This window comes from Symphalangus syndactylus, chromosome 6 (genome assembly GCF_028878055.3).
Source record: "Symphalangus syndactylus isolate Jambi chromosome 6, NHGRI_mSymSyn1-v2.1_pri, whole genome shotgun sequence".
Taxonomy (NCBI): Eukaryota; Metazoa; Chordata; class Mammalia; order Primates; family Hylobatidae; genus Symphalangus; species Symphalangus syndactylus.
In genome coordinates, this window is record NC_072428.2 from 123045329 (window position 1) to 123056549 (window position 11221).

The 11221-nt window shown below is 43.7% G+C and overlaps 1 long non-coding RNA gene across 1 annotated transcript; it reads right to left on the reverse strand.

Moving 5' to 3' along the window:
* Positions 1–1032: 1032 nt before the first annotated feature.
* On the reverse strand, positions 1033–10475 carry LOC129484125 (uncharacterized). The gene is made up of 3 exons (XR_008658356.1): positions 10418–10475; positions 4407–4496; positions 1033–1335 (listed from the first exon to the last, which is right to left on the reverse strand). It is a non-coding gene; the product is annotated as an uncharacterized lncRNA (long non-coding RNA).
* Between the last annotated feature and the right edge of the window lie 746 nt (positions 10476–11221).

Below are 11221 nucleotides of genomic sequence, written 5' to 3' on the forward strand. Positions count from 1 at the left end.
TATTAAAATTATAGAGTGGGAAGAGGAAGAGAAAGTAATTGGGCAGCTGGGCATTCTGGCTGTGTCCTTAGAGGATTCTGGGAGAGAGCCTTCTCTCTGAGGGTGGGCAATCTAAAAGTGTATATCCCGGCATGCAAAGCTGACCCAAAGGGAGCACTGGTGTCTTCAGGGGGCACTTTGGTGCTTGACGTGGGTGTAGTAACTTAGTCCAAGCATCTGCAAAGTCCAAGTGATCTATTCATTTGTAAACAAAAATACCTCCCAAGAGGAAAGAGGAGGCCAGGAGGGACACAGAGAAGCAAGCTGATTGCAGCAATGGAAGAAAGAAAATGCTCCAGAGGCTCCTCGGGTAGCCCGTAGCCGGGTCCTCTGAGGAAGAGCTCTCTTTCCTGTGCATTGGCTTCTTCAGGGTCCTGAAGGCAGGCTGCTCAAAGCCCTGTGTCTCAGGGCCTCTTCTCTTTTCTTTTTCTTTCTTTCTTTTTTTTTTTTTTTTTTTTTGAGACAGAGTGTCGCACTGTCGCCCAGGCTGGAGTGCAGTGGCGTGATCTCTGCTCACTGCAACCTCCACCTCCAGGGTTCAAGTGATTCTCCTGCCTCAGCCTCCTGAGTAGCTGGGATTACAGGTGCCCACCACCACGCCTGGCTAGTTTTTTGTATTTTTAGTAGAGGTGGGGTTTCACTATGTTGGCCAGTCTGGTCTTGAACTCCTGACTTCGTGATCTGCCTGCCTCGGCCTCCCAAAGTGTTGGGATTACAGGTGTGAGCCACCACACCTGGCCCCAGGGCCTCTTCTATAGAGAGGGCAGCCTGACAGGAGGCAAGAGAGACAGCCACTTCCTGGGACCCCATCTACCCTCACCCCATCCCCATGGAACCACTTCCTTCCACTCAAGCATCACGAGTCACCCATGGACTGTTGAAGCCCTCTTGGCCTTTCCAGAATAGATTTCCTGGATGGGGATGCCGTCCTCCAGACACCCCTTCCCAAGCTGCGTGCTATAAACTGAATCCTTAGCATGGAAAACAAAAGCCTTGCCAGCCCACAAATCACTTTTAATGATCCCTGAAAGAAGCCATCAGTAAAGCTCAGGCAGAGATCTGGAAGTCTGGAGGTATGGCTACAAAAACACAAGGTGAGGAAGGTGACATATCAAGGCTAATTTCACTTGGGCAGCATCTCTGTTTCTTTCTGTCATGGATCATTGTGTTTGCCTCTTTGTCTGCCGGGAGGCAGAGATGCATCTTACCTGAACACATTAGGAATTTATGGTTAATCTTGAGCTGTGATGAGCCTTATCCATCTCGATATTGGTACCATACTCGGGACTGTGCTGCCTGTGTGTTCAGACAGAGGGATTCAATTATAAACAAAATGCCTGCAACAAATGCCAGGCTTCTCCTATTAGAATGTTAAATGGTCAGTGTAGCTGTGAGTGCAGAAGGAAAAGCTATTGTCAGCTCCCTCCACCCCTCACCCTACTTCATTTCTTCTGCCCTGCCTTCCCCAGCCTCTTAGGGATATGATATGGTGATGAAACTCAGTCCTCACCCTTTTAGGCTGGTCACAGTCCCCTCCCAGGTTTAAGTAGACTCCAGAGTGCTAGAGCCCATTTGACAGAGAGGAAGTACATCACTATTATAGCCCTGATTTAATATCACAAATATGGTAAATCATATTTTCAAAAAATGGCCAGAGCCATGTTTCTAATATTTCTGGTCCCATGTTCTTTTCCTGAACTTTTCACTCCCTATTAAGGAGTGGAATCTGCTTTCCCTTCCTCCGAACCTGGTTGGGCTTTCTGACAGCTTCAGTGAATAGAGTGCAGCAGATGAGATCCTGTATGGCTTCTGCAAGGCTGGGTTATAAAAAGTAATATTGCTTCTGCCTGGTTCCCTCTTTCTCAAGATGCCAAGCTTTGGAGCCCGGCCACCATGCTGTGGGGAACCCCAGTCCACATAGAGAGGCCATGTATGGTTGTTCCAGCTGACAGTCCCTGCTAAGGTCACAGCTGCCAGCTGGCAGCACCTACCAGAGCTGGGAGTGAGTGAGACTTCAGATGATTCCAGCCTTGGCACACCCCAGCGTGTGTGGGTGGAGCACAAATGAGCTATCCCTGCTGAGCCCTGCCCAAATAGCAATTTGTGAGCAAAATTAATGTCCTATTGTTTCAAGCCATAAAGTTATAGGGTAATTTTGTTGGAACAGGCATAGCAACTGGAATAATGACTCTTCTAGATCTGGAATCTAGAAGCCTAAAAAGACTACTGCACTCCTCACTCACTGAGTCAGGTCAGTCTCAAGCCAGGCCCAGAAAGACAAACACTGCATGATCTCATTTACAAGTGGAATCTAAAAAAGTTGAACTCACAGAAGCAGAGAGTTGAACAGAAGTTGCCAGGGGTTGGGGAGTGGGGAAAATGGGAGATGTTGGCCAAAGGGTACAAATTTTCAGTTATAAAATGAACAAGTTCTGGGATCTAATGAATAGCGTGGGTGGTGATGGATGTGTTAATTAATTTGACTGTAGTAACAATTACACAATGTATATATATGCCAAATCATCACATTATACACCTTGAATATAGTCTATCTTTATTTGATAATTCAGTATTTTTTTGGGAGGCCGAGGCGGGTGGATCACTTGAGGTCAGGAGTTCGAGACCAGTCTGGCCAACATGGCAAAACCCCGTCTTTACTAAAAATACAAAAATTAGCTGGGCATGGTGGCACGCACCTGTAGTCACAGTTACTTGGGAGGCTGAGGCACAGTAATTGCTTGAACCTGGGAGGCAAAGGTTGCAGTGAGCCAAGATCACGCCACTGCACTCCAGCTTGGGTGACAGAGTGAAACTGTGTCTCAAAAAAGATATATATTTTTAAAAACTTAAAAAAAAAAAAAAGAAAATGCCAGTGTTTTGCTGAAGTCAACAAGCTTTGTAAAAAAGCACTGGTACGAGCCAGGTGCAGTGGGGGCAGCTGTAGTCCTACATCGGAGGCTTGAGGCAGGAGGAATCGCTTGACCCCAGGCGTTCAAGACCAGCCTGGGCAACATAGTGAGACCCTGTCTCAAAAATAAAATAAAATCATTTTTTCAAAAGCACTAGTACAAATAAAAGGCTTGATAGTTTTACTGTAAAGAAAAAGGTCTAGAACAACAAACATTAAATTGGTCATTTTTAAGGAGGAGAATGGAATGTGAGGTGATAAATTGCGGACTTTAGTTTTTTGCTGTATATACCTCTGTATTATTTGAAACGAATACAAACAAGTATTATAATTTCTAAAATTCTAAAACCAACCAACTAACCAATTAATAAGTAAATGTCTTGCTTGTTGATTGACTTAGAATTGAAAAAGATAGAACAGACATGTCTTGCCATCCCTAGGCTCTTTCTGGAGCACTTGGTTCCTTTCTGAATGTTGGCAAAAGAGACGGTGATGGGGAATCTCCCCTTAGACTTCTTTTCCTTTCCCATGCAAGGCAGGTCTGGTCAAGTATAGGACACCTGTGGCCCATAAGGTCCTGGGATGACTAGCGAATATCAAATCTAAGCAGCACCAAGCAGTCTCCCTCCCGGGACTTCTAAGAAAGTCTGATACCCAGATGCTGTTTCTTTCGTTTGAATGTGAGGATGAAGCTGTTTCTTTACTTTTCTGTTTTAGAACAAAGCTTTTAAAGCCATACCGTCAGTTGATAAAGCACCTTGAGTTGTTTGTCTAAAAATGGGGATAATTTCTCAAAGAACTACTGGCAAACACTTGCCAGGTTTCTCTGACAGCCACTGGCTCAATTTTGGGAGATGTTGGTTATGAGTAGCTGGTGCCATTGGGAGAGATGGAGACTGAACTCATGGTTCAGATCCAGTAACAACAGAAGTCGATCATTTTGAAGTGGATACAGCTAATCTTGTGAACAGACATAGCACCAGAATACAATGCATTCTTATACTTTATTTACTAAGCAAACAGAGGCAAATGGCTTGATTTCTGTTTTATTCATCCTCGTAACACTCAACTGAGCTCCCACTTGTATCAGAATATTCCATCCTTAGTAAAATGAACTGCAGACAGCATATGAGTGGCTTGTAAATATGAAGGTGTTGCCTTTTACCTTGGATGTGCCTTGGCCAGGCCATATGTAACTTAAGCCATGGCTACCAAGAGTGACATTGTATCAAGTTCCCCAGGGAACAGCAGTGGCAGAATCAGAAATAAAAAAGCTGACCAAAAGCTCTCTTTTCATGCTAGCTGGAATTTACCGAAAGTGAATCCAGACTGCAAAAGGGTACTAAGGCTGGGTTAGAAATTATAAACCTTCATGAGACACAAATAAAACACACTTCCCTATAGATCAGCCAGCAGTACAGGAGACGACGGCCCACCGATGAGACGTCTGGGAGCTTACTTCTGCAAGGATTCAGTGGAGTGGCACTGGGGAGCAGGTAGCATTTTGATTGTGAATGTTTCTTTGATTTGGCACTGCTCTGAGACGGAGCTGTTCCATAATAGATTTAGGGTGGTTATATACACAGTCTTGTGATGCTGGCTAGCAGAAAGTTTGAATACTCAAGTGATAGTTTAAATATACTTTTCAAAGGAACCCATTTTTAAGTACCCCTCAATTCTTTCATTTCTTTTATCCTTTGAAACCCAGGGTAAGTGTTTCCTCATCAAATAGTACATTCTCTTTAAATATACTAAATCACATGCTAAGCATTCCTTGCCCTCTTTTTACAAAATGATCAGATTAGGAAGAATGACATTGCAACTGTATTGCTAATTTCTTTATCTGTCCTTACAAAGGTTTAGCTTTCCAAAGCAGCTTTAAAATTTAAGTGCCTATGAGATGCCATGTGCAGTCAAGTACCAAAGATACAGCTCTACCTGCAATGGCTTTCTGTTTGGGGTGGCAGTTCTAAGCATTAATGTATTAATGTGCACCAGAACCACATGAGATACATTTTTTTTTTGGGAGGGGGGGCAAGGTCTCACTCTGTTGCTCAGGTTGGAGTACAGTGGTACGATCTCAGCTCACTGTAACCTTGACTTCCCCAAGCTCAGGCGATCCTCCCACCTTAGCCTCCAGAGTAGCTACTACTACAGATAGGCACCACCATGCTTAGCTAATTTTTTTTCTTTTTTTTTTTTTGGAGAGACAGGGTTTTGCCATGTTGCCCAGGCTGCTCTCCAATTCCTGGGCTCAAGTGATCTACCCACCTTGGCCTCCCAAAGTGCTGAGATTATATGCATGAGCCACCACACCTGGCCTAGGATACTTTTTATTTATTTATTTATTTATTTATTTTTGAGACAGAGTCTGGCTCTGTCACCCAAGCTGGAGTGCAGTGGCCTGATCTTGGCTTACTGCAACCTCCGCCTCCTGGGTTCAAGCGATTCTCCTGCCTCAGCCTAACGAGTAGCTGGGATTACAGGTGCCTGCCACCATGCCCAGCTAATTTTTGTATTTTCAGTAGAGACAGGGCTCTCATCACATTGGCCAGGCTGGTCTCAAGCTCCTGACCTCAAATGATCCACCTGCCTCAGCCTCCCAAAGTGCTAGGATTACAGGCACAAGCAACCGTGCCCAGCCTGGGATACTTTTTAAACATGTAAATACCTGGCTCCATCCCCAGAGGCTGTGTTTCATTAGGTCTGGGGTGTGTCCTCTGGCATCTGCCTTTTAACAAGCATCCCAGATGATTCCATTGAGAGTAGTCTGCAGCCTATACCACCCCTCCAGAGGTGAAAATCTCCTTCGTGGCCTTCCTGTCTGCCTACACTAGAAAGTGCCATTGTGCAGCATTTGACACTTATCTGTCATTTTACTTTTCGGAATTGACTTTTTATATAATGACTTTATTAAAACTCAATTTTTACTTTTTCCTATTTGTCCTGCAAGGTCCAGACTTGAGATAGAAATAAGTTTGGGGCCAGGCGCCGTGGCTGCTGCCTGTAATCCCAACACTTTGGGAGGCTGAGGTGGGCAGATCATGGGGTCAGGTGTTTGAGAACAGCCTGGCCAACATGGTGAAACCTCATCTCTACTAAAGATACAAAAAAATTAGCTGGGTGTGGTGGCGCACACATGTAATCCCAGATACTTGGGAAGCTGAGGCAGGAGAATCACTCGAACCCAGGAGGCAGAGATTGAGGGAGCTGAGATGGCACCATTGCACTCCAGCCTGGGCCACAGAGTGAGACTCTGTCTCAAAATAATAACAATAAACAAGTTCGGAGGAGCAAGATTACAGGGAAGTGGATGTTTAAAGTCTAAATCAGAATCTAATTTTGATGCAAGGTATAATGTTCACTTACTAAAAGCAGCTTAGGGATTCTGAGCTAAGAAATATTCATGTGGATAAGAAAAAAATCTATTGTAGAAGTGAATTACATGTTCTTTTCAGACATGTAATCCTCTATTTCATTAAAACAATTTTAATGCTAAAGAAAAAAGGCATGAGTCCTGTTTAGCTAAACTTTAATTGCTGAAAGTATCATGATAGGACATTTCATTCTCCCAGCCCCCAGGCTTCCCTCAATTCGTGTTAATAGCCAGGTTGGCAGGACACACAACTTGAACACTGAAAAGGTCATCACATCCTGATTCAAGACCTCATAGCTAAAGAATTTATCGTCTTATCATTGGGTCAAAAAAATTGTTACTTCTGTTTTGACCTTCCATAAACCCTCTTCTCTCCCTAGGGCTCCCCGGCATAAAACAGAATTGAGACCAACTAAGCAGGGTCACAAATATTACTTCCCATCAGTTCCCTGGACTTCTTAAAGATGGTAGCCAAGGTTAGGAGAGTGGATATTACTCCTGAGCTGCGTGGATAGAGTGAATAAAGTTGTGAAATCTCCTCTCCTCTGATAATTAAGGTTCTGACCACAGGAGAATAAGAAGAATTAGAAAAATGAGTATTACTGGATGATTATTGTTTTGTTTGTATGTTTGTTTGTTTTGTCCATTTAACATCCCTTTCTCCTTCGGTAATCAAATCCCTCTTTTATGGGAAACTCTTTATGTGTGGTTTGGATAGAGTTGCCCCTGCCCATTACCACGATCAGAGTACTCGGGTTCCTCTTCTTAACCCCTCCACACCACCCCTACACCCACCCCCGCCCCGGCCCGATCCCCAGCCCTGGAGTAGTTGGCTACTAGATAGGCATATAGGCACATGCCTTAAAGGGGCCAGTCGATAACCTCCCTGGTACTTTTCTGCCAGAGGTACAAGAAACCTTCTCTTTCCTCTGGGATTGCTAAACCAGCAGGAGGGTAATCTTGGGCTGTGGGCTGTCATCATTATCATCACGATGAAAGAGCCTACCTGAGCTAGGAAAAGATAGATGGACCTCAGGTGACATTATTTGAGCCTGAATGCAGCCAAGTCTGATTTTTAATTACATGAGTCCATAAAAACTCTCCCATCACTTGGGGCTAGGACTTTGAGATCAGCCTGGGCAATATAGTAGATCTTTCCCTCTTCAATTCAAAATTTAAAATGAGCTGGGCATGGTGGCATGCATCTGTGGTTCCAGTTACTTGGGAGGCTAAGGTGGGAGGATTGCTTGAGCCCTGGAGGATGAGGCTGCAGTGAGCCGTGATTGCACCACTGCACTGCAGCCTGGGGGACAGAGTGAGACCCTGTCTCAAATAAAATAAAACCCCTCCATAGACTGTTTGCCTTTAGGTTAGTTGAGGGTGGCTTTCTGTCACTTGCAACCAAAAGAACTCTGAGTAATATAGATTGTACATTTGTCCTGGAGATTTATGGCATGGTGGAGTGGATGCTACTAATGCAGCCAGTGGCCTCATCTCCCAGCTGCTGTGAGTGGTATCTAATAACTTATACCTGTGACCATCCTGGAGGATTACCCTTGAATGACAAAGCACCCTCACCCTGAAATGCATGGGAAATTACATCCCACCCAGGAGTCAGGCATGCACTAACTGATACACTTCTGCCGCAAGGTGGGACAGCTCTGCAGAGCCATTTCTGAGCCCAGGCTCCCCAGAGATCCACCAAGGCTAGAGTTTACCTGAGGCCACACAGTGCTTAGCTCTTCTCCTTCCTTATCTGCTTTTCTTGCCCCCTTACAATTTTCCTGAAGAGCCTTCCCTCAGTATATTCCTTTATTTTTTTTTTTTTTTTTTTTTTTTACAGACTCTCGCTCTGTCACCCAGGCTGGTGTGCAATGGCGCAATCTCGGCTCACTGCAACCTCCGCCTCCCGGGTTCAAGTGATTCTTCTGTCTCAGCCTCCCCAGTAGCTAGGATTACATGTGCATGCCACCACACCAGGCTAATTTTTGTATTTTTAGCAGAGATGGGGTTTCACCATGTTGGCCAGGCTGGTCTCAAACTCCTGACCTCAAGTGATCCACCTGCCTCAGACTCCCAAAGTGCTGGGATTACAGGCGTGAGCCACTGCGCCCGGCACCCTCAGTACATTTCATGCACCTGAATTCCTGCCTTGGCCTCTGCTTTTAGGGAATACAATCTAAGACATATAGTCTTTTTTAAATTAGTTCTCATTTTAATCAAATAAATATATTACATGGTTAAAAAGCAAAAAGGTATGAAGAGGCTTTTGCTGGTAAACAGCAGTCTCCTGCTCAACCCTTCTCCACCCCTAGTCAGGGAGGCAATTAATCTCGACTCTTCTAATTCCCTATTACCTATGTGAATGATTTCAATAGCAAGCATACATTATTTCCGTTTTAAGCATTATCTGCTGACGTCCCCCAAGGGCAGAGGAGAACTTTGCTCATTTATACTGCCTTTGCTCTCATTCTCCCCATCCCGCACCAGCATCATGTATCAGAACTTTTGGTTCAATCAATACTTGTTTGTTTGTTTGAGACAGGGTCTTGCTCTGTTGCCCAGGCTGGAGTGTAGTGGCCTGATTTCGGCTCACTGCAGTCTCAACCCCCCAGTCTGAAGCCATCTTCCCATCTCAGCCTCCTGAGTAGCTGGCACTACAGGCATACGCCACCACACCTGGCTAATTTTTGTATTTTTTTGTAGAGATGGGGTTTCACCATGTTGCCCAGGCTGATCTTGAACTCCTGAGCTGAAGCGATTCACCCACCTTGGCCTCTCAAAGTGCTGGGAGGCATGAGCCACTGTGCCCAGCCAATAGTTATTTTTTATATTATTGTGACTGTTATAACCTATAACCATATTTCATCAAAATTAAGATTGTCATCAATTGTAAGATATATTATTTTGTGTTAATTTTTTTTTATTTTTAATTTTTGTGGGTACATAATAGGTGTTTACATTTATGGGGTATGTGAGATGTTTTGATTCAGGCATGCAATGTGAAGTAAGCACATCACGGGAAATGGGGTATCCATCCCCCACCTCAAGCATTTATTCTTTGTATTACAAACAATCTAATTATGCTCTTTTAGTTTTTTTTTTTTTGTTGTTGTTGTTTTTTTTTTTTGGTGAGACAGAGTTTTGCTCTTATTGCCCATGCTAGAGTGCAATGGCGTGATCTTGGCTCACAGCAACCTCCTCCTCCCAGGTTTAAGCAATTCTCCTGCCTCAGCCTCCCGAGTAGCTGGGATTACAGGCATGTGCCACCACACCTGGCTAATTTTGTATTTTTAGTAGAAATGGGGTTTCTACACGTTGGTCAGGCTGGTCTCAAACTCCCGACCTCAGGTGATCCGCCAGCCTCTGCCTCCCAAAGTGCTGGGATTACAGACATGAGCCACCGCGCCCAGCCATTCTTTTAGTTATTTTTAAGTGTGCAATCAAACTGTTATTGACTATAATGACCCTCTTGTGCTATCAAATACTAGATCTTATTCATTCTTTCTATTGTTTTTGGTACCCATTAACAAACCTCCCCTTCCACCCCCCCACCACCCCCTGCCCGCCAACTACCTCTCCTAGCCTGTGGTAACCTGTACTATTATTTTATATACTAGTGAGAAGACAAAATGTTGCCAATTAAGCACGACATACCATCAATTATATGTTGCATTCCAGTTTCAGAAATAGCAATATGTAAAAAAAAAACGTTTTGTCAGTCCCCCTTCCCTACACACTAGAATATCAGATCCATAAAAGCAAGCACTTGGTTTATTTTCTTCACTGCTGCAGGCTTGGTAAAGCACACAGAGCTCAGTGAAGAACTGTTGAATGAATATGCAAATTCTGATTCCTTTTGAGCTGCACAATTTGCTGTGATGCAGTTTGATTCTTATGTAACCCATTTGCTTAGTTTTCTAGGAACCTCCCATTAGTAATTCCCAAATGTCCCAGCATTACTGTCACATATGCTTTCATCCCATTCTCATGTGCTCAAACATGTCAGTCCCATCTTCTCTCCTATTTAGGAGGACTCTGGATTGACCTCCTGAAGCCCTCTGTCCTTCTATTCCCATCTCTACCTCCCTCACCTCATCTGGGAATTCCCTTTACTGCTCTCTTGTGTTCTTTTTTTCTTGATCCCATGTTTCCCCTTTTTTGGATTACCACCTTGTTCTTATGGAGCATATCCTTGATTATCTTCCTGGGAAAGGTCTTTTTTGGGGGAGTGGTTGTGTGTCTAAAAAGATCTTTATTATACCACTCCATTATTGATTGATAATTTGGGGTAGGTAGAGAACTCTAGAATGAGTATTGTTTTTCACTCAGAGCTTTGAAGGCTCCATGGAATGAATCAGCCCTCCTACTCCCACAGGCACTGTGGTGTGGCCTTCTTTGCTAATCAGCTGCTACTCTTCCGTCTTCCTGCCATTTCCCTAAAATAACCTGAAATCTGTTTATTCTTGCTTCATCTCCAATTTTTTTGGTCTTTGTGAGTTTGTCCCTTTTTTAAAAATTTATTTACTCTTTATTATATAGTAGAGTTTTAAGAAACAGAGGAAAGACATTACTTCTGGTTACTGTTTTTCCATTGGGGCTTTGTTTTTAAATAACATTTCCTTATTTCAAAGTTAATGTATGTTTATTGAATAAAACACAAATAAGCAAAAGAAGGAAAATTAATATCACCTGTGATCCTGCTGCCTAGAGAAAGTAATTGTGACTATGGATTTTTCCAGCACTTTTTACTGTATGTCACATAAAAAAAGTTGTCATTACTATTGTTACCCACTGCTACCCCTATTAAGCGGTGGGAGAAAGGATGCTGGTAACAGGAGATCCCTTTGTGAAACACTATAATGGGAGGGGTAATGCAAATTTGGAGCTAGAAGCTG